The sequence below is a fragment of the Oncorhynchus kisutch genome, linkage group LG10, assembly GCF_002021735.2.
Source record: "Oncorhynchus kisutch isolate 150728-3 linkage group LG10, Okis_V2, whole genome shotgun sequence".
Lineage (NCBI taxonomy): Eukaryota > Metazoa > Chordata > Actinopteri > Salmoniformes > Salmonidae > Oncorhynchus > Oncorhynchus kisutch.
This window is the reverse complement of record NC_034183.2, coordinates 8852694-8874875: the sequence shown is the minus strand read 5'-3', so window position 1 is coordinate 8874875 and position 22182 is coordinate 8852694. Positions and strand designations below refer to the sequence as shown.

The window sequence follows — 22182 nt, the reverse complement described above, 5'->3', positions numbered from 1 at the left end:
ACTACATTGCTCCTCTGTAAAACCGGAGTAGCATCCCACAGCCTCTATTTGCTGTTCGAGCGCAACGTGACATGTCTTTTTCCCCCCGGCCCCCTGTTCCTGCCCATTTGATAAATCTAAATCTAAACGAATTGCACTTATTAGTAAAGACAAGATTAAATTGAGAATAGTCTGAAGGGTGAGAATATGATGAGAGAACAGTGTGTGCAGCCTGAGGTTAGGAACAGGCCATTTATTCATTTATTTATGTATTTTAGCATCAATATTAGTCACATTATTCAGCCATTATAGGTGTTTAGATTTCACTCAACATAGCCACACTCGCTCGGGAATGTAAAAATATACTTTCTATTTTATTCAAGTTCAATTATATTCTGCTTTAACAATCTGTTATTAACTGCCTTGCTCAGAAACAACAGATTTTTACCTTGTCAAGCTCAGGGATTTGAACCAGCAGCCTTCCAGTTACCAGCCCAACACTCTAACCACGAGGCTACCTGCTCTAACCTCTAGGCAACCTACCACCCCCAGACCTACCTAAAACAAATAATGGGTTTATTGTGATGGTGTATATTAAATGGATTTATTATACATTTTTATATAGATATTCCAAGGTACGCATCAGCAGCTTGTATAGGATAAACGTGTTTATGTTAATTAACGGTCAATTACCATGAGACCGGCATTCATTTGCATGACAGTTACCGGCTGACAATATTTCATGACCACCACAGCTCTGCATGCAAGCATGCACACACACACACACACACACACACACACACACACACACACACACACACACAAAGCCACTGTCTATCCATACACAAGCCCAATCCCCTATGAACTATGGACACCTCCCTCCCCTCCCTCCAGCAAAACCCACCAAATCCACTTACAGCCACAGTAACACAGTGATTGTTTTCATCTCACAGCAGCTGCTCTTCTCTCTCTCTCCCTCAGTCTCACTCCCCCCCCCCCACCCCTCTCTCTAATCAACTGTCAATCAGAGTCTGGCCATGCTGGGCTCAGCTAGAGACTAGACTGCCACAGATCAAATCTGCAGGGGACTGCTGGCGTTGATGAGACTGAGCAGCTCTGAATGTTGCCCTTCTGCCCTGGCCCCTGTAATGCAAGAACACACACAAACACACACACACGCTAACATAGACAGAGACACGCACGGGAGACAGAGACACGCACGGGAGACAGAGACGCGCACGGGAGACAGAGACGCGCACGGGAGACAGAGACGCGCACGGGAGACAGAGACGCGCATGGGAGACAGAGACGCGCACGGGAGACAGAGACGCGCACGGGAGACAGAGACGCGCACGGGAGACAGAGACGCGCACGGGAGACAGAGACACGCACGGGAGACAGAGACACGCACGGGAGACAGAGACACGCACGGGAGACAGAGACACGCGCACGGGAGACAGAGACGCGCACGGGAGACAGAGACGCGCACGGGAGACAGAGACGCGCACGGGAGACAGAGACGCGCACGGGAGACAGAGACGCGCACGGGAGACAGAGACACGCGCGGGAGACAGAGACACGCGCGGGAGACAGAGACACGCACGGGAGACAGAGACACGCACGGGAGACAGAGCAGACAGCATGTATTATTTATTATAGAAGGGCTTTATAAATAAATTTGATAGATTGATTGACCTTTAGTTCACCAGTCATCCTTTAGTTCACCAGTCATCCTTTAGTTCACCAGTCATCCTTTAGTTCACCAGTCATTTACACCAGTCATCCTTTAGTTCACCAGTCATTTACATCAGTCATCCTTTAGTTCACCAGTCATCCTTTAGTTCACCAGTCATCCTTTAGTTCACCAGTCATCCTTTAGTTCACCAGTCATTTACATCAGTCATCCTTTAGTTCACCAGTCATCCTTTAGTTCACCAGTCATCCTTTAGTTCACCAGTCATCCTTTAGTTCACCAGTCATCCTTTAGTTCACCAGTCATTTACACCAGTCATCCTTTAGTTCACCAGTCATCCTTTAGTTCACCAGTCATTTACATGAGTCATCCTTTAGTTCACCAGTCATCCTTTAGTTCACCAGTCATCCTTTAGTTCACCAGTCATCCTTTAGTCCACCAGTCATCCTTTAGTTCACCAGTCATCCTTTAGTTCACCAGTCATTTACACCAGTCATCCTTTAGTCCACCAGTCATCCTTTAGTTCACCAGTCATCCTTTAGTTCACCAGTCATTTACACCAGTCATCCTTTAGTCCACCAGTCATCCTTTAGTTCACCAGTCATCCTTTAGTTCACCAGTCATCATTTAGTTCACCAGTCATCCTTTAGTTCACCAGTCATTTACACCAGTCATCCTTTAGTTCACCAGTCATTTACACCAGTCATCCTTTAGTTCACCAGTCATCCTTTAGTTCACCAGTCATCCTTTAGTCCACCAGTCATCCTTTAGTTCACCAGTCATCCTTTAGTTCACCAGTCATCCTTTAGTTCACCAGTCATCCTTTAGTTCACCAGTCATCCTTTAGTTCACCAGTCATCCTTTAGTTCACCAGTCATTTACACCAGTCATCCTTTAGTTCACCAGTCATCCTTTAGTTCACAAGTCATTTACACCAGTCATCCTTTAGTTCACCAGTCATCCTTTAATTCACCAGTCATCCTTTAGTTCACCAGTCATTTACACCAGTCATCCTTTAGTTCACCAGTCATCCTTTAGTTCACCAGTCATCCTTTAGTTCACCAGTCATCATTTAGTTCACCAGTCATCATTTAGTTCACCAGTCATCCTTTAGTTCACCAGTCATTTACACCAGTCATCCTTTAGTTCACCAGTCATCCTTTAGTTCACCAGTCATTTACACCAGTCATCCTTTAGTCCACCAGTCATCCTTTAGTTCACCAGTCATTTACACCAGGCATCCTTTAGTCCGCCAGTCATTTACACCAGCCAATACACTGACTAATAAGATTGACTTGAGTAAACACAAGCCCCAGACAGAGAGTCTGGTCCAGTACAGTCTGGCCATCTCTTCCTTCCAAGCCTCTGTCTAAGGAGTTTGTTTTGCTGTAGACTTGACATGAGGTTTAAAGCCACTGAGGTGAGAGAAAAGAAGGGACGAGTTAGTGTGTGTGTGTACGTGCGTGTGTGTGTGTGTGTGTGTGTGTGCGTGTGTGTGCTTATGCGTGAGTCCGGAGCTGGGGTCAAGGTGATAACAAGTGAACAAGTATACTAGGGTTTTATTTAGCCAGAGCAGGGTGCTCGGGACAAGAACATGGGTGTGATTATGGGTTGTGTCTGCAGGGGGGGATTGAATCGCAGACACATACTAGAATGTGTGTACAAAGACACACACACACTCTCACCCTCTAACGGCCAACCTCATTCCTGTTAACACTCTCCCTCGGTGAGCCGATTCAGAGCAGCGCCACATCGACCAGTCACATTGCAGCTCCACGAGCCAATCACCTTCACCGCCATTGTGCCCACCGGCCAATAAGACTGCTCCGATTGTAGCTGGCGTTAGACAATGCCACTTTCATCAACTCTATAGATTACATTCCCTTACTGCAATATCTCCCTTCATTATTCAACAGAGACACTGAAACACCCTTTCAGTTGAGAGATAGCCATATTCATTCACTGTAAGCAGTCCTCCAGGTCTTGTGCCCATTTCATGACAGTCTTTGTGAAAAGAAGAACGTATCGGCCGAGTGTATGAACCTATATTATACCCCTCTACTTATTCCTACATAATACTCTTCTACTTACTCCTCTCTCTGTCTCTGTCTGTTTCTCTCTCCCCTGAACAAGGCAGTTAACCCACTGTTCCCCTGAACAAGGCAGTTAACCCACTGTTCCCCTGAACAAGGCAGTTAACCCACTGTTCCCCTGAACAAGGCAGTTAACCCACTGTTCCCCTGAGCAAAGCAGTTAACCCACTGTTCCCCTGAACAAGGCAGTTAACCCACTGTTCCCCTGAACAAGGCAGTTAACCCACTGTTCCCCTGAACAAGGCAGTTAACCCACTGTTCCCCTGAGCAAAGCAGTTAACCCACTGTTCCCCTGAACAAGGCAGTTAACCCACTGTTCCCCTGAACAAGGCAGTTAACCCACTGTTCCCCTGAACAAGGCAGTTAACCCACCCTCTGTCACTCTCTGGCGCCGTAAGACGTGGATATCAATTATGGCAGCCCCCCCCCCCACATTTCAGTTGAGAGGCAATATCTGTTGTACAACTGACCCTTAAGGTAATTTTAACCTAGAAATAGCATAACAATATTTCCACAGTTGGTCAAATTTTGGTTTGTTTATTATTATTGTGGGGTCTTAAACACGTCCACACACACACCCAGATGATGTGACCTCTGAAAGCCATTGAAAGTCATTGTCTGAAGATTCTGTAAAAGTTGTTTTGCCGGGAAGAAAATAATCACTCCTCCTCACACAATACCTGAGAGAGGACATCATGGTTATGTGCATCATGGTTAAGACAGAGAGAGACGGAGACAGAGAGATCGAGCGAGAGAGCGAGAGAGAGAGACAGCGAGAGAGAGAGAGAGAGACAGCGAGAGAGAGAGAGAGAGACAGCGAGAGAGAGAGAGACAGCGAGAGAGAGAGAGAGAGAGAGAGAGAGAGAGACAGCGAGAGAGAGAGAGACAGAGAGAGAGAGCGAGAGAGAGAGACAGCGAGAGAGAGCGAGAGAGAGAGAGACAGCGAGAGAGAGCGAGAGAGAGAGAGAGACAGCGAGAGAGAGCGAGAGAGAGAGAGAGACAGCGAGAGAGAGCGAGAGAGAGAGAGACAGCGAGAGAGCGAGAGAGAGAGACAGCGAGAGCGAGAGACAGAGAGAGAGAGCGAGAGAGAGCGAGACAGAGCGAGAGAGAGAGAGCGAGCGAGAGAGAGCGAGAGAGCGAGAGAGTGACAGAGATAGAGATAGAGAGTGCGAGAGAAAGCGAGAGAGTGAGAGAGAGTCAGAGAGACAGACAGAGAGACAGACAGAGAGACAGAAAGAGAGACACAGAGAGAGAGACAGAGAGAGGGAGAGACAGAAAGAGAGAGAGACACAGAAAGAGAGAGACACACAGAAAGAGAGAGACAGAAAGAGAGACTGTCCAGCCCTTGCGCGTTAGGTTAGCTGTGCCACACCCAGCCACTGGTCTGCATTGCTCCAGCACAGTGACGCAAGCCTGTGGACTGACGGCCACCACCCTCCCAATGTCTGTCACACTATCCCTCCACTACACTCTCTGCAACACAGCCACAACCCTTCTCTCGTTTGTCATTGAGCTACAGGAACAAACTTGCACCCCCTATGACTGTACTGTACCAGACTACCCACACTAACTAACTGTCTGAATGCAACACAGACTGATCAGCACTGTTCAGACCAGCACTGGAGACTGACCAGCAATGTTCAGACCAGCACTGGAGACTGACCAGCACTGTTCAGACCAGCACTGGAGACTGACCAGCACTGTTCAGACCAGCACTGGAGACTGACCAGCACTGGAGACTGACCAGCACTGGAGACTGACCAGCACTGCAGACTGACCAGCACTGCAGACTGACCAGCACTGCAGACTGACCAGTACTGTCCAGACCAGTACTGCAGACTGACCAGTACTGTCCAGACCAGTAGGGCAGACTGACCAGCACTGTCCAGACCAGCACTGCAGACTGACCAGTACTGTCCAGACCAGTACTGCAGACTGACCAGTACTGGAGAAATATGACATAAGTAGTTATTACAGACAGTGATTCAGCGCTAATGGAAACTACACACAAGGACTAAATAATGTCAGTGTGTAAACAGTCTTCACCACAAAACACAGAGAAATGTGAATTTATAGGTTGTCTTCAAAACCCATATGACATGGTGCTAATTGTAAAGGGGGAGGATTTCACTTCTGATTGCCCACAAAGCTTTTTGTGAAGAGTGTGTGTGTGTGTGTTTGCCTTACAGAAGTGCTGCGCTGGACTAGAACTGTCAATCCCACCAACAACTCCATCCATCAGCTAGCTACGGAGTGGGAGCAACAATGCAAACATCAGCATTAGCCGCTAAACTGACTGACTAAAGACTGAATGGACCACCTACAATCAACTTCTCAGTGAATAAGCTGATGCTAAGAGACGCTCAATTAAAAAAGGAACCTATGCTAGTTTACCATTAAAAAAGTAAGCTAATTGACCATTAAAAAGTAAGCTAATTGACCATTAAAAGGGAAGCTAAGCTAATTTACCATTAGAAAAGGAAGCTATGCTAGTTTACCATTAGAAAAGGAAGCTATGCTAGTTTACCATTAGAAAAGGAAGCTATGCTAGTTTACCATTAGAAAAGGAAGCTATGCTAGTTTACCATTAGAAAAGGAAGCTATGCTAGTTTACCATTAGAAAAGGAAGCTATGCTAGTTTACCATTAGAAAAGGAAGCTATGCTAGTTTACCATTAGAAAAGGAAGCTATGCTAGTTTACCATTAAAAAAGGAAGCTATTCTAGTTTACCATTAAAAAAGGAAGCTATGCTAGTTTACCATTTAAAAAGGAAGCTATGCTAGTTTACCATTAAAAAGGAAGCTATGCTAGTTTACCATTTAAAAAGGAAGCTATGCTAGTTTACCATTAAAAAAGGAAACTGCTAGTTTACCATTAAAAAGGAAGCTATGCTAGTTTACCATTAAAAAGGAAGCTATGCTAGTTTACCATTAAAAAGGAAGCTATGCTAGTTTACCATTAAAAAGGAAGCTATGCTAGTTTACCATTTAAAAAGGAAGCTATGCTAGTATACCATTTAAAAAGGAAGCTATGCTAGTTTACCATTTAAAAAGGAAGCTATGCTAGTTTACCATTTAAAAAGGAAGCTATGCTAGTTTACCATTAAAAAAGGAAACTGCTAGTTTACCATTAAAAAGGAAGCTATGCTAGTTTACCATTTAAAAAGGAAGCTATGCTAGTTTACCATTAAAAAGGAAGCTATGCTAGTTTACCATTTAAAAAGGAAGCTATGCTAGTTTACCATTAAAAAGGAAGCTATGCTAGTTTACCATTTAAAAAGGAAGCTATGCTAGTTTACCATTAAAAAGGAAGCTATGCTAGTTTACCATTAAAAAGGAAGTTATGCTAGTTTACCATTATCATATATTCAGCTGTCTTTTCATTCTTCCTTTTACATTGAATGGCTAGGCTAACGTCTTGCTGTGGCTAGGCTAACGTCTTGCTGTTAGCACTACTTTAGCTCCCATTGCAGTCAACGGCAGACTCGGGATTCAGGACTGTTATTGTGTGTCACAATGGCCATTATAAGCCCTATAGACTTTCGCCACATCCTCTGAGTCTCCTCCTGCCATTGTCCCTGCGTGTTTCAGCTGCCGTTCAACCAAGCAAGCTGGGATTTGGCTTCTAGCTACGCTAAGCTGCCGACTTACAGCCCAAACAGAATCAAAGTGTTCTTCCGGAGTGGGTAAATATCAACAACAGGAGTTTATGTGGGCTGGATACAGAAGGCTGTTTCTATAGACCTCCACGCCAGAGCTAGCTATAGGGGTACGCTTTGTATTGGGGCAGCAGGTAGCCTCGTGGTTAGAGCGTTGGGCCTGTAACCAAAAGGTTGCTGGATCGAATCCCCGAGCTGACAAGGTAAAAAAAAAAAAAGGCCGTCATTGTAAATAAGAATGTGTTCTTAACTGACTTGCCTAGTTAAATAAACGTTAAATATACAAATGTATGCCCCCAAGCCATAGTGTTATGTACCCCAGGTATTAACTGTACTGCCTGTCAGTGTTATCTATACTATGTTCCCGTGGGTATGTCTATACTATGTTCCCGTGGGTATGTCTATACTATGTTCCCGTGGGTATGTCTATACTATGTTCCCATGGGTATGTCTATACTATGTTCCCATGGGTATGTCTGTACTATGTTCCCGTGGGTATGTCTGTACTATGTTCCCATGGGTATGTCTATACTATGTTCCCATGGGTATGTCTGTACTATGTTCCCATGGGTATGTCTATACTATGTTCCCGTGGGTATGTCTATACTATGTTCCCGTGGGTATGTCTATACTATGTTCCCATGGGTATGTCTGTACTATGTTCCCGTGGGTATGTCTATACTATGTTCCCGTGGGTATGTCTGTACTATGTTCCCGTGGGTATGTCTGTACTATGTTCCCGTGGGTATGTCTATACTATGTTCCCGTGGGTATGTCTATACTATGTTCCCGTGGGTATGTCTATACTATGTTCCCATGGGTATGTCTGTACTATGTTCCCGTGGGTATGTCTGTACTATGTTCCCGTGGGTATGTCTATACTATGTTCCCGTGGGTATGTCTATACTATGTTCCCGTGGGTATGTCTATACTATGTTCCCGTGGGTATGTCTATACTATGTTCCCATGGGTATGTCTGTACTATGTTCCCATGGGTATGTCTATACTATGTTCCCGTGGGTATGTCTATACTATGTTCCCGTGGGTATGTCTATACTATGTTCCCATGGGTATGTCTATACTATGTTCCCGTGGGTATGTCTATACTATGTTCCCGTGGGTATGTCTATACTATGTTCCCGTGGGTATGTCTATACTATGTTCCCGTGGGTATGTCTGTACTATGTTCCCGTGGGTATGTCTATACTATGTTCCCGTGGGTATGTCTATACTATGTTCCCGTGGGTATGTCTATACTATGTTCCCATGGGTATGTCTGTACTATGTTCCCGTGGGTATGTCTGTACTATGTTCCCGTGGGTATGTCTATACTATGTTCCCGTGGGTATGTCTATACTATGTTCCCATGGGTATGTCTGTACTATGTTCCCATGGGTATGTCTATACTATGTTCCCGTGGGTATGTCTATACTATGTTCCTGTGGGTAAGTCTGTGTTTCTGATCATGGACTGGCTCCTAAAGGAGAGTCCACTGATATGGTTCTTTATATATGTTGTTCTCTCTAGGTGTCTGTCTGTCCACATCTCTTTGTTCTCTCTGGGTGTCTGCCTGTCCACATCTCTTTGTTCTCTCTAGGTGTCTGCCTGTCCACATCTCTTTGTTCTCTCTAGGTGTCTGTCTGTCCACATCTCTTTGTTCTCTCTGGGTGTCTGCCTGTCCACATCTCTTTGTTCTCTCTAGGTGTCTGCCTGTCCACATCTCTTTGTTCTCTCTGGGTGTCTGCCTGTCCACATCTCTTTGTTCTCTCTAGGTGTCTGCCTGTCCACATCTCTTTGTTCTCTCTGGGTGTCTGTCTGTCCACATCTTTGTTCTCTCTGGGTGTCTGTCTGTCCACATCTTTGTTCTCTCTAGGTGTCTGCCTGTCCACATCTCTTTGTTCTCTCTAGGTGTCTGCCTGTCCACATCTTTGTTCTCTCTGGGTGTCTGCCTGTCCACATCTCTTTGTTCTCTCTAGGTGTCTGCCTGTCCACATCTCTTTGTTCTCTCTAGGTGTCTGCCTGTCCACATCTCTTTGTTCTCTCTAGGTGTCTGCCTGTCCACATCTCTTTGTTCTCTCTAGGTGTCTGCCTGTCCACATCTATTTGTTCTCTCTGGGTGTCTGCCTGTCCACATCTCTTTGTTCTCTCTAGGTGTCTGTCTGTCCACATCTCTTTGTTCTCTCTAGGTGTCTGCCTGTCCACATCTATTTGTTCTCTCTAGGTGTCTGCCTGTCCACATCTTTGTTCTCTCTGGGTGTCTGCCTGTCCACATCTATTTGTTCTCTCTGGGTGTCTGCCTGTCCACATCTCTTTGTTCTCTCTAGGTGTCTGCCTGTCCACATCTCTTTGTTCTCTCTAGGTGTATGCCTGTCCACATCTCTTTGTTCTCTCTAGGTGTCTGCCTGTCCACATCTCTTTGTTCTCTCTGGGTGTCTGCCTGTCCACATCTCTTTGTTCTCTCTGGGTGTCTGCCTGTCCACATCTCTTTGTTCTCTCTAGGTGTCTGCCTGTCCACATCTCTTTGTTCTCTCTCTCTCGTTCCATCTATAGGCAGGAGATAGAGAGCAGCCAGTGGGCATTGCCATGTTCTAACACAGCTGCGCCAGGGGGAGTGCCCACTGCCCTCTTCCCCCTTCGCCAGCTGCTGGCTGATGTCACAGAGAGGAGAACACGTAGCAAGACAGACACATGTTAGCATTGGCTCTCAATCTCTGTGACAACATGGTTCTATCCCCACAGAGATGGAGACTGTTGAACAACATCACAGAGGGGGGACATTGTTGCTTAACAATACCTACCTACTGTAAAGGAAGAATTGGTTGATCTTCTTGCAACCATAATACTTAGGTTAAAGTAGATAAATGGATGCATAAATAGTATGACATAATACATAAAGAGACTCACTTGAAGGCCTAACGTTGAGCAGCAGACAGACAAGAAACGAACGCCCCAATAAGAATCAGGCCATGTTGGAATCAAACAAAATGCTGATATCACACTAACAATCTGTGCCAGTGACACATTGTCCTTTGAAGAGCGCTCACGGAACGGGGAGATGGATTTAATATCTTTGGATAGATACGGTGGGAAGCAGTCAGATTAGTTTATTTTTCTTTAAACATTCCTTTAATTCCTCTTTGACTGTTAAATGCACCATGGGCTATTACAGCAAAAAATAAACAAGGTTTCATACATTCAATAAATAGCTTAGACGGATGCAGGCTTCATCTAATTCCTTTTCCCATATGTTTTCTAAACAACAAAATAGATTGGACATGTCATGTTATTGATTTTTCTCTCCAAGGTGGCATAGCAGTTCAGACGTCTTTTGTCCTCGTCTTGTCGTGTCCTGTATATATATATATTTACAACTTTTTCACATACATTTTATTTTTATTTTCCATCAACTCATCTTCAAAACACTCTCCTGCAACCCGCCTCACCAATGTATATTTATAAAAAAGTATTATTTACCTCAGATCTGTAATCCTCCAAGAAGCTAGCCAGAAACTCCAAGAAGCTAGCCTGAAACTAGCCAGAAGCTAATCCAGAAGCTAGTTCAGAAGCTAGTTAGCTCCTTTACTGGCAAATCGTTAGTATTCAGCTAGCCACGGTTTGTGGTCATCAGCTATCCTTTAGCTCGAAAATCTATCGCCAGTTCTGTACGGCGCAGCGCGGCTCGGAACGGAACATACCGGACCAATTTTTCTCTCCATGTCCCTGGACATTCATACCCGGATCTCACAGCTAGCTAGCTGCTATCCGTGTGACCATCGGCCTTCGTCGATTCCGGAGCAAACATCAATTATTCCGGAGCTAGCAAGCTCCGTCAATCACTCCTGAGTTCCATCAATCACACCTGGGCTGCAGTCACCTATCCGGACCCGTTTTACTGCCTTCGCGGAGCCCCACCGGGCCTTCACAACTGGACTGCCGACGTTATCTACCCGAAGGAGTTATTCGGCCGGCTCCTCCGTCGCGACGTTACCTGAACGCCCATCTGCGGCCTGCTAACCGTTAGCTGTCTTACCGGCTGCTATCTGAATAGACAATCGGACAATTTTTTTATTATTATTTTTTTTTAAATTATTTTTTAAATTATTATTATTATCTTTTCTTCTTGGGCCTCTATAACTATATCTATTGTTTTTATTTTTGTTGTTGTTGTGTGATTTGGATTAATCCCCTCTACCACACGGAACCCCACTAATCTACTGACGGAACGTAAGGGGTGGCTAACAGACCTCCATCCTATGCTAGCTTGCTACCGATGCCCTGGCTAGCTGTCTAAATCACCAACCAACCTCTCCACTCACCGGACCCTTTTGATCACTCGACTAAGCATGCCTATCCTTAATGTCAATATGTCTTGTCCATTTCTGTTCTGGTTAGTGTTTATTGGCTTATTTCACTGTAGAGCCTCTAGTCCTGCTCACTATACCTTATCCAACCTATTAGTTCCACCACCCACACATGCAATGACATCTCCTGGTTTCAACGATGTTTCTAGAGACAATATCTCTCTCTTCATCACTCAATACCTAGGTTTACCCCCACTGTATTCACATCCTACCATACATTTGTCTGTACATTATACCTTGATGCTATTTTATCGCCCCCAGAAACCTCCTTTTACTCTATGTTCCAGACGTTCTAGACGACCAATTCTCATAGCTTTTAGCCGTACCCTTATTCTACTCCTCCTATGTTCCTCTGGCGATGTAGAGGTGAATCCAGGCCCTGCAGTGCCTAGCTCCACTCCTATTCCCCAGGCGCTCTCTTTTGACGACTTCTGTAACCGTAATAGCCTTGGTTTCATGCATGTTAACATTAGAAGCCTCCTCCCTAAGTTTGTTCTATTCACTGCTTTAGCACACTCTGCCAACCCGGATGTTCTAGCTGTGTCTGAATCCTGGCTTAGGAAGACCACCAAAAATTCTGAAGTTTTAATTCCAAACTACAACATTTTCAGACAAGATAGAACTGCCAAAGGGGGCGGTGTTGCAATCTACTGCAAAGATAGCCTGCAGAGTTCTGTCCTACTATCCAGGTCTGTACCCAAACAATTTGAACTTCTACTTTTAAAAATCCACCTCTCTAAAAACAAGTCTCTCACCGTTGCCGCCTGCTATAGACCACCCTCTGCCCCCAGCTGTGCTCTGGACACCATATGTGAACTGATTGCCCCCCATCTATCTTCAGAGTTCGTGCTGCTAGGCGACCTAAACTGGAACATGCTTAACACCCCAGCCATCCTACAATCTAAACTTGATGCCCTCAATCTCACACAAATAATCAATGAACCTACCAGGTACCTCCCCAAAACCTTAAACACGGGCACCCTCATAGATATCATCCTAACCAACTTCCCCTCTAAATACACCTCTGCTGTCTTCAACCAAGATCTCAGCGATCACTGCCTCATTGCCTGCATCCGTAATGGGTCAGCGGTCAAACGACCTCCACTCATCACTGTAAAACGCTCCCTGAAACACTTCTGCGAGCAGGCCTTTCTAATCGACCTGGCCGGGGTATCCTGGAAGGATATTGATCTCATCCCGTCAGTAGAGGATGCCTGGATATTTTTTAAAAATGCCTTCCTAACCATCTTAAATAAACATGCCCCATTCAAGAAATTTAGAACCAGGAACAGATATAGCCCTTGGTTCTCCCCAGACCTGACTGCCCTTAACCAACACAAAAACATCCTATGGCGTTCTGCATTAGCATCGAACAGCCCCCGTGATATGCAGCTGTTCAGGGAAGCTAGAAATCATTATACACAGGCAGTTAGAAAAGCCAAGGCTAGCTTTTTCAAGCAGAAATTTGCTTCCTGCAACACTAACTCAAAAAAGTTCTGGGACACTGTAAAGTCCATGGAGAATAAGAACACCTCCTCCCAGCTGCCCACTGCACTGAAGATAGGAAACACTGTCACCACTGATAAATCCACCATAATTGAGAATTTCAATAAGCATTTTTCTACGGCTGGCCATGCTTTCCACCTGGCTACTCCTACCCCGGACAACAGCACTGCACCCCCAACAGCAACTCGCCCAAGCCTTCCCCATTTCTCCTTCTCCCAAATCCATTCAGCTGATGTTCTGAAAGAGCTGCAAAATCTGGACCCCTACAAATCAGCCGGGCTAGACAATCTGGACCCTTTCTTTCTAAAATTATCTGCCGAAATTGTTGCCACCCCTATTACTAGCCTGTTCAACCTCTCTTTCGTGTCGTCTGAGATTCCCAAAGATTGGAAAGCAGCTGCGGTCATCCCCCTCTTCAAAGGGGGGGACACTCTTGACCCAAACTGCTACAGACCTATATCTATCCTACCGTGCCTTTCTAAGGTCTTCGAAAGCCAAGTCAACAAACAGATTACCGACCATTTCGAATCTCACCATACCTTCTCTGCTATGCAATCTGGTTTCAGAGCTGGTCATGGGTGCACCTCAGCCACGCTCAAGGTCCTAAACGATATCTTAACCGCCATCGATAAGAAACATTACTGTGCAGCCGTATTCATTGATCTGGCCAAGGCTTTCGACTCTGTCAATCACCATATCCTCATCGGCAGACTCGACAGCCTTGGTTTCTCAAATGATCGCCTCGCCTGGTTCACCAACTACTTCTCTGATAGAGTTCAGTGTGTCAAGTCGGAGGGTCTGCTGTCCGGACCTCTGGCAGTCTCTATGGGGGTGCCACAGGGTTCAATTCTTGGACCGACTCTCTTCTCTGTATACATCAATGAGGTCGCTCTTGCTGCTGGTGAGTCCCTGATCCACCTCTACGCAGACGACACCATTCTGTATACTTCCGGCCCTTCTTTGGACACTGTGTTAACAACCCTCCAGGCAAGCTTCAATGCCATACAACTCTCCTTCCGTGGCCTCCAATTGCTCTTAAATACAAGTAAAACTAAATGCATGCTCTTCAACCGATCGCTACCTGCACCTACCCGCCTGTCCAACATCACTACTCTGGACGGCTCTGACTTAGAATACGTGGACAACTACAAATACTTAGGTGTCTGGTTAGACTGTAAACTCTCCTTCCAGACCCATATCAAACATCTCCAATCCAAAGTTAAATCTAGAATTGGCTTCCTATTTCGCAACAAAGCATCCTTCACTCATGCTGCCAAACATACCCTTGTAAAACTGACCATCCTACCAATCCTCGACTTTGGCGATGTCATTTACAAAATAGCCTCCAATACCCTACTCAACAAATTGGATGCAGTCTATCACAGTGCAATCCGTTTTATCACCAAAGCCCCATATACTACCCACCATTGCGACCTGTACGCTCTCGTTGGCTGGCCCTCGCTTCATACTCGTCGCCAAACCCACTGGCTCCATGTCATCTACAAGACCCTGCTAGGTAAAGTCCCCCCTTATCTCAGCTCGCTGGTCACCATAGCATCTCCCACCTGTAGCACACGCTCCAGCAGGTATATCTCTCTAGTCACCCCCAAGACCAATTCTTTCTTTGGCCGCCTCTCCTTCCAGTTCTCTGCTGCCAATGACTGGAACGAACTACAAAAATCTCTGAAACTGGAAACACTTATCTCCCTCACTAGCTTTAAGCACCAACTGTCAGAGCAGCTCACAGATTACTGCACCTGTACATAGCCCACCTATAATTTAGCCCAAACAACTACCTCTTTCCCAACTGTATTTAATTTTTATTTATTTATTTATTTTGCTCCTTTGCACCCCATTATTTTTTTATTTCTACTTTGCACATTCTTCCATTGCAAAACTACCATTCCAGTATTTTACTTGCTATATTGTATTTACTTTGCCATCATGGCCTTTTTTTGCCTTTACCTCCCTTCTCACCTCATTTGCTCACATTGTATATAGACTTGTTTATACTGCATTATTGACTGTATGTTTGTTTTTACTCCATGTGTAACTCTGTGTCGTTTTATCTGTCGAACTGCTTTGCTTTATCTTGGCCAGGTCGCAATTGTAAATGAGAACTTGTTCTCAACTTGCCTACCTGGTTAAATAAAGGTAAAATAAAAATAAATAAAAAAATATTAAGCTAAAAAGGTCATACAGTGCTTGGACCAAATGTTGGGCCAATTTGGAAAAAAAGGCCTCTTTGGAAATGCCTCTTTGAAAATACTTACATGTCATGGGCAGTTTGGCACATCACAATGTGACAAATCTTCTAGACCGTTGTGACTTATCACATGAGTAAGTGTTTAGTAGAGCGCACACACAAAGGCCAGTAGGTTACTAGAAGAGAACGGACACCACCTCCACTGGGTTATCGCTAGAACAGAACGGACACCACCTCCACTGGGTTATCGCTAGAACAGAACAGACACCACCTCCACTGGGTTATCGCTAGAACAGAACAGACACCACCTCCACTGGGTTATCACTAGAACAGAACGGACACCACCTCCACTGGGTTATCGCTAGAACAGAACGGACACCACCTCCACTGGGTTATCGCTAGAACAGAACGGACACCACCTCCACTGGGTTATCGCTAGAACAGAACGGACACCACCTCCACTGGGTTATCGCTAGAACAGAACGGACACCACCTCCACTGGGTTATCGCTAGAACAGAACGGACACCACCTCCACTGGGTTATCGCTAGAACAGAACGGACACCACCTCCACTGGGTTATCGCTAGAACAGAACGGACACCACCTCCACTGGGTTATCACTAGAACAGAACGGACACCACCTCCACTGGGTTATCACTAGAACAGAACGGACACCACCTCCACTGGGTTATCACTAGAACAGAACGGACACCACCTCCACTGGGTTATCACTAGAACAGAACGGACACCACCTCCACTGGGTTATCACTAGAACAGAACGGACACCACCTCCACTGGGTTATCACTAGAACAGAACGGACACCACCTCCACTGGGTTATCACTAGAACAGAACGGACACCACCTCCACTGGGTTATCACTAGAACAGAACGGACACCACCTCCACTGGGTTATCACTAGAACAGAACGGACACCACCTCCACTGGGTTATCACTAGAACAGAACGGACACCACCTCCACTGGGTTATCACTAGAACAGAACGGACACCACCTCCACTGGGTTATCACTAGAACAGAACGGACACCACCTCCACTGGGTTATCACTAGAACAGAACAGACACCACCTCCACTGGGTTATCACTAGAACAGAACGGACACCACCTCCACTGGGTTATCACTAGAACAGAACGGACACCACCTCCACTGGGTTATCACTAGAAGAGAACGGACACCACCTCCACTGGGTTATCACTAGAAGAGAACGGACACCACCTCCACTGGGTTATCACTAGAACAGAACGGACACCACCTCCACTGGGTTATCACTAGAACAGAACGGACACCACCTCCACTGGGTTATCACTAGAACAGAACGGACACCACCTCCACTGGGTTATCACTAGAACAGAACGGACACCACCTCCACTGGGTTATCACTAGAACAGAACGGACACCACCTCCACTGGGTTATCACTAGAACAGAACGGACACCACCTCCACTGGGTTATCACTAGAACAGAACAGACACCACCTCCACTGGGTTATCACTAGAACAGAACGGACACCACCTCCACTGGGTTATCACTAGAAGAGAACGGACACCACCTCCACTGGGTTATCACTAGAAGAGAACGGACACCACCTCCACTGGGTTATCACTAGAAGAGAACGGACACCACCTCCACTGGGTTATCACTAGAACAGAACGGACACCACCTCCACTGGGTTATCACTAGAACAGAACGGACACCACCTCCACTGGGTTATCACTAGAACAGAACGGACACCACCTCCACTGGGTTATCACTAGAACAGAACGGACACCACCTCCACTGGGTTATCACTAGAACAGAACGGACACCACCTCCACTGGGTTATCACTAGAACAGAACGGACACCACCTCCACTGGGTTATCACTAGAACAGAACGGACACCACCTCCACTGGGTTATCACTAGAACAGAACGGACACCACCTCCACTGGGTTATCACTAGAAGAGAACTGACACCACCTCCACTGGGTTATCGCTAGAACAGAACGGACACCACCTCCACTGGGTTAAGGGTCTTTACATTTGATTTCAATCACTTTTTGACATATAATGCAAAACGTGTCATACTGGCTGTATTTCTGCCTGTTTGAACGACAAAATAGCTCAGATTCACATGAAAACATGAAATGACGTCGGGAATCGATAGATCATCACTTGTGAACTGAACTCTCGCCATAAACGCCTAGCTGTAAATGGATACCGTTGGATGTCAACTTTATACTGAGGAGATTTCACCTCTCTGCGCCATAATGGCTTTAGCCCATCTGCCCTGCTGAGAAGAATGACATCACTGTGGTATTTCAAGAGGAATGCCCAAGGCCCATAGCGACTGTTGCTCAATGTCTGCAGTTAATAGTTGGAGGGGTGGTTGGGTCTCTATGCCTATGGCTTCTCCCACTATGGGACATTGAGTGGACTATGAGCTAGGGGTGAGGTACCTGTTGATACCTGGGGTGGGGTACCTGTTGATACCTGGGGTGAGGTACCTGTTGATACCTGGGGTGAGGTACCATGTTCCCTGTTGAAAGGTAAGCCACGTTTGGAGCTCTCATCTTCTGCAGTGCTTAAGACATGGGTTGGGGGGGGGGGGGGGGGTTCAGTTCAATTCAGGTTTGTGTCAAAAGATGTTCAACTACCCCGTGTGCTTTGTAGAGTACATGAAAATGTAAAAGAAAATCTTAAAAGAAAATGGCATGATGCTAAAAATAAATATATTATACCGTTAACTTAGATAAATAATGAATATATTGTTGCTCTGACGCAACAGCAACGAAACGTCACTGAATAAGCCCCGTCGACCAGCGGCAAATAACGCAGTGGCTCTAGGTGTACAACAACGCCTGTCAAAGTGTCATTACTTTTCATTGAGTGCTCCACCCCCCCTGCGACATGGAATAGCACTAGTCTGCATACAAAGTAACTAAATGTGTCACGTTGTGTGATAAACTGTAGGCTCCTTACTGTATTGGTAGCCTATGTTTGATAGGTTGGGGGGGTCAACAATACTACCCAGCAGTTCGGGAAATATATGTTGAATTTGCACTGTGTTTGAGAAAACAACATCCTTTACATGATCAAAGGTAACGGGGTGAGAATGATGCTACTTCAAGCCTTTTAGGGTGACTGAGCTAGTGGTTCTCGACCGCGTAACCAAACGTAAAGAAAGCCTGAATGTTGTCGTCTACTGGAGGCTATATGTGTCACATGTTATTTCCGACATAACAGCCCAACAAACGTCTCTGTGCTGCAACTGAATGGACACGATAGTTGTGCCTTTCAACGTACGCTATGCAGCAGCTTGCATTAGACTTGATGACAATATACAGTGGCTTTGCACCATGGGGGCAGTTGGGTAGATTTGATGTTTGTGTCGTGAACAAAAGCTCCCGCCCTCGTCATAAGACTGTATAAAATATGTCCTTGTGTGTAAGTGTGAGGGACGTTATGGCTTACCTCTACTGTTGCTTGAATTCACTCTTCTCTGCACTCCGTCTGCTTACAAATACTGCACTCAAAAACTCATACCAATTCCATTTCCACGAATGAAAATATCACGGTCTTCAAAACGGCAACCCTTGGTTAGCTTCTTCAATAGAAATCTTATTCACTCGAGGTTTTATCTACAGTAGCTCAAGATAATCACCATTTCTTTCATATTTTTTTTGTCACAATATTGCATATGGAGCTCCGTGTCACGTCGCTCGCTGATGCTTGGATTTGTCTTCTGTCAATCGGTGTAAACTGCTGAGCAGGCGCATTACGCTCTCTAGTTAGGAGGGTAGCCTACACTTCGGTGAGAGAGAGAGAGAGTTGTGATGGCAATGGGCGGCAACGAGGGAGGGATCTCCAGTAAAATATAACCTGGGTACTACTCTACTGTAGGCCTACCTGGAAATGATCAGAAATGAAGAAAATTAAGAGCAGGCTTTCTGCGTTGTCTGTAGTCTATAGTACCCCAGGCATGAGATATGCTAGAGATATGCTAGAGCTATACGATCCAGAGATAAATGGTCCTGTTTTATCCTGGTTTTGTTCATCCAAACACAACTAGTCGCTAATATTCCCCCATTCAAAAACAGGCTATGCAAATCTACCTATGATCACATAGGGTCGTTTTCATCAGGACACAGTGTAGCAAAACGTTTTGCAGTGGAAAATAAAAACGAGCATTTGTTATTGGGCAAATTCAGGTAGTTCGTCCCTGTTTCAAGCCATTTTCTTCCGTTTGGTGTAATGAAGACGACCCATGCCAGATCTGCCCTCAGGGTGATAAGTGTTTCTAACGTGAGGCACATCCACTAATTACAGCTGCTCTCTCTGGCTCGCTTTAGCTCGGGGCTCATCCTGGTTCACCGTGTCTTATAAATCAAGACATAAGCTATATATCTAATGGTCAGCACCATTTCAACGCGCAGCCACACTACTACAGTACGTTTCAATTAACTAGCTAACTGACAATATGATGGAGCAAAAATCTATTATTAACACTGGTGTGGAATCTATTCTCAGTTCCTGTGGGGAAAAGGCTTCATTGTGATAGTGCTATTCAGAGAAAATTCGGGAAATTATGTTGACAGTACTATAGTGTTATTTTAAGGATTGTGATGATGGATATGACTTTGGTTATTTGTGGTGGACAATAACGAGGTGTAGTGGTAGCAGTAGTTGTAGTTATAATAATAGTAGTAGTAGTTGTAGTAGTAGTAGATATAGTAATAGTAGTAGTAGTTATAATATTAGTAGTAGTTATAGTAATAGTAGTTATAGTAATAGTAGTAGTAGTTATAATATTAGTAGTAGTAGTTATAGTAATATTAGTAGTTATATTAGTAGTAGTAGTAGTTATAGTAATAGTAGTTATAATATTAGTAGTTATAGTAATATTAGTAGTTATAATATTGGTAGTAGTAGTTATAGTAATAGTAGTTATAATATTAGTAATAGGTATAGTAATAGTAGTAGGAGTAGTTATTATACTAGTAGTAAGTATAGTAATAGTGGTAGTAGTTATAGTAATAGTAGTTATAATATTAGTAGTAGTAGTTATAGTAATATTAGTAGTAGTTATAGTAATAGTAGTAGTAGTTATAATACTAGTAGTAGGTATAGTAATATTAGTAGTAGTAGGTATAGTAGTAGCAGTAGTTATAATACTAGTAGTAGGTATAGTAATAGTGGTAGTAGTTATAGTAATAGTAGTAGTAGTTATAGTAATAGTAGTAGATATAGTAATAGTAGTAGTAGTTATAATATTAGTAGTAGTTATAGTAATAGTAGTAGTTATAGTAATAGTAGTAGTAGTTATAATATTAGTAGTAGTTATAGTAATAGTAGTAGTAGTTATAATATTAGTAGTAGTTATAGTAATAGTAGTAGTAGTTATAATATTAGTAGTAGTTATAGTAATAGTAGTAGTAGTTATAATATTAGTAGTAGTTATAGTAATAGTAGTTGAATTATCATGGATTATTATTATTGTCAATCAAAACAAACTGTCTCAGTCAGAGAAAGATGCAAATAGTCATCGGCAGCAACCCAGTAAGCAAAATGATGTTGAAAAGACGTCTAAAATACACATTTTCCAGGCGTTGAAGTTAGGTTATTTTTTGGGTTCTGAATGTAAGGTGAAAACACATATTTCCCAGACGTTGCAAAGAAGTATTTTCCGGACGTTGGAATCAGGTTCATTTCCGGGTTCTGAATGAAAATACATAATTTACAGATGTTGAAAAAGTACATTTTCTTTGGTCATTGATTCTATGGCCAATTTTCAACTGCACATACATTCTCAATGAAGGAAGCATTATTTCCCAATAATTACTTTCAGCTAAATCAAATCAAAAGTATTTATAAAGCCCTTCTTACATCAGCTGATATCTCAAAGTGCTGTCCAGAAACCCAGTCTAAAACCCCAAACAACAGCAAGCAATGCAGGTGTAGAAGCACGTAGAAGCACTACTACTAAATCCATTTAATAAAAGGAAAGAGGAGCCAATTGAAGATTACAACAGAATATGTAGTATTGCTCCCATCTGTCACATAAAAAAAAACGTCTCATATTTCTTTTACATCATTTGTACATATAAAAACAGTATAAGACGCATTAACAACAGTATTCAATATTACACTTCCATTTGCTTCAAATAGTACAACGCACTTAATGAATGCTTTTTTAATAAAGTTCAAAGTAAGTATATCTACATATATTCACCAACAGATCACTTCTTCAACTAAAAAACCATTTTCAGTAACGGTTACAGAAATAGTTAGTTCTTGCTATGAATGTGATATGTTATTGTTTATCTATCTTAGTTGAATGCACTGACTGTAAGTCGCTCTGAATAAGAGCATCTGCTGAATGACCAAAATGTAAATGTAAAACAAACACTTGCAAAGCATGCTGGGTATTATTCTAATGAACCCCGTCACCAAACAAGTACATATTTGGCTGTTTCGGACCAGAACAATTCTGAACAAATCATAGACTTCTAGGCGAAATTTCACAAGTTTGAACATCATAGTACAATACAGCACAGTTCAGTAGATTAGAGCACAGTATACCACAGTAGAGTACAGTACGGTACAGGACAGTAGAGTTGTATTCAGTAAAATTCAGCACGGTACAGTAGAGCTCAATTCAGTAGAGTGTAGTACAGTAGAGTACAGTACAGT

General features: G+C 44.1%; 1 protein-coding gene across 4 annotated transcripts in view; it reads right to left on the bottom strand.

Annotated features, from left to right (window-relative positions):
- Nucleotides 1-19277, bottom strand: part of LOC109898287 (unconventional myosin-IXAa-like) — a 274482-nt gene extending 255205 nt beyond the window's left edge. For all 4 annotated transcript variants that reach the window (XM_031833015.1, XM_031833013.1, XM_031833014.1 and 1 more), the window contains exon 1: nucleotides 18964-19277. The gene's annotated coding sequence lies outside the window, so the exon portion shown is untranslated. The remainder of the gene's footprint in view (nucleotides 1-18963) is intronic.
- Between the last annotated feature and the right edge of the window lie 2905 nt (nucleotides 19278-22182).